Genomic DNA, 2351 nt, shown 5'->3' with positions numbered 1-2351 from the left:
GGCCCAAGTGTGGAGCAGGGCTGGATTTTAAAGTAAAGGCTTAAGTGAATTTCACGTTTGCATGTGAGGAAGAAAGCCATGCAGGGAGCCAAGCAGATCACAAAACCACCTTTTCTTTAGGGCTCTTGTAGCTGTGATGTTAATCCTGGAATACACCAGCTGACCACTCCCCACCTGTATATTGGTGAATACCTATGTTCCTTGCTGAAGTTAAATAACATTTAGGTTCTGTTCTGTCACATCAGATCATAGGGTTTTTTTTTTTCTAATTGAGAGGGTTAAGTAATAAGCTCAGATAACTATGCTCAGCCCTTGTAGCAACATTTGAGTCATTTATTAATGCAGGGACATTAATATGCTCTATTATAAATACAAGATAATTATCCAGATGATATGTGAAGCTCTTTGTAAATTTCCTTATTTAGTCTAACGTAAAAACTAACATATGGTGCCTTTGCCATTGTACATGCGAAATAAGGTCAATTATGATTTATAAGTGGGTGTGGTTTCAAGAATCAATCCATCAATAAAGACATGAAGGCCTTCTTCTATGACTAAGACTAGGTATTGGAGACACAGGGAAACAGTAAAAATTGTGGGCACATGCCCCAAAGGATTTCTAATCTGGCAGGGAGAGGAAGGCTAAGCTGTAGGGGTCTATTAGGGTGGGTGAGAACTTAGGAACCCTTGGAAGTGGGACCTCCCAGTGTGGAGCTTCTTGGAAATGCCAGCCACACACTGGAGGAAGGTGGGCATGAAGATAAAAGTACACATCTCTTTTTGCATCTTCAGGGTGGGGAGATTCTGTATAAAAATAAAGGGTTCCATCCAATGTAAGGTAGGTGATTGTGGAGGCAATCTTTGGAGAAACAACAACTAAAGCAACAAGAAAAAGATGGCACATCTTTGATTAACTGAGCTTTGATGCCATTTGAGAAAGAGAGTCAAATGATAGATCTAAGATCCATGCTAAGAAATTTGGAACATTTCTTACCCTTCCTGTGTTTTATTATTATTTTTTTTAAGCATTTTTCTCCATAGTGATTATTAGTGTGTTTTGAGAGAGGAGAACAAATTTCAGGAGATTGGAGCTGGTGGACTATTAGCAAAAGGAATTGTAATAATAAATGCTCAGCTGTTTGCTGCACTGCTTGTAATGATATTCCTCTGTCACTCTCAAAGCTTGGCCTTACGCCTTTGTACAGTGCTGATAATTTGTGGGAGAGTGAAAAGTTAAAAGCAGACACATCTGACATTGGTGTGGATGTGAGCTGGAGAGAAGAGAGAGATTTAAGGAGGAAAGACACAAAACAGATGTAGAGAGAACTCACTGAAAGCAGGCAAAGCAAGGGGAGACTTGGAAAATAGAGATCTTTAGAGAGGCCTGAATTACTAGGGTGATGCTAATTCATGCTTGGGCATTTTTAAAATTGATGTTGAAACTGTCCCACCATCTTTCCCCACTTAGTGCCAGAAAGTTTTATGGAGACATCTGGGCATTTAGGTTATAGAAGCTCCTGTGTTTTTCTTTGTAGCAACATGGAAGGAGTGGGTATTGTAGAGATGGTGTCTAAATCTACAATCATTCTCGATGAGGGGAAAAAAACTTCAGGAAGGTGGTATATAAAAGTAGAAAGGTGAGCAAACCTTCCATCATTGTGATCCGCAGTGTAGAAGTAAAGGACGCCTGCCCATGTAGTTTAAGAAATGGTCCTGGATAACCTTGTAGTTTCCACAGACAGCAATCACCCTCATGTGCCATCTTTCTCCAAGAAAGATGTCAATTGACAATGCATGCATTATAAATTCAAAGACTGGTGTAAGTGGAACCCCTGAAGCTTCTTGGAAGCAATTTGGCTTCAGTTTGATTCTAAGGAGTGAGAGGGATTTGACTAGGCAAAGAGGAGAAATAATTTAATGATAGCTCCCACCTCTAAGTATTTCCCATGTGCTATTTTACATGCCATTTCATTTAATCTTTGGAAGGCATATTTAACAAATGAGCAAGATAAGGTTTAGACAGATGAAGTTCATTTTCTGATGGGTGGTGGGGCTGTTTCATATCTAAGAACCTCTGGTACCAAAGAATGTTTTTACTCACTACACTCTGTGGCCATCAAAGAACAGACTATGTGTTTTTAAACCGAGGGAAATACTGCCCTTCCCTCCTGCAAGGTATTTTGAAAAGTGGGGGAGGAGAAAGTTTAGGGTGGTCACAAGTCCTGGAGGTTCTCCCAGAATTTAGTGGGAGGGGCCAGGAGTAAAAAACATTCTGCAATACGTGAGCAGCCTATGCTAATGAAGAATTGCCCCAAATGCTGACAGTTCCTCCAGTGAGAAACACTGTAGGG

Source organism: Pteropus alecto, unplaced genomic scaffold (assembly GCF_000325575.1).
Source record: "Pteropus alecto unplaced genomic scaffold, ASM32557v1 scaffold51, whole genome shotgun sequence".
Lineage (NCBI taxonomy): Eukaryota > Metazoa > Chordata > Mammalia > Chiroptera > Pteropodidae > Pteropus > Pteropus alecto.
The sequence above is the reverse complement of the archived record's forward strand: the minus strand, read 5'-3'. Positions refer to the sequence as shown.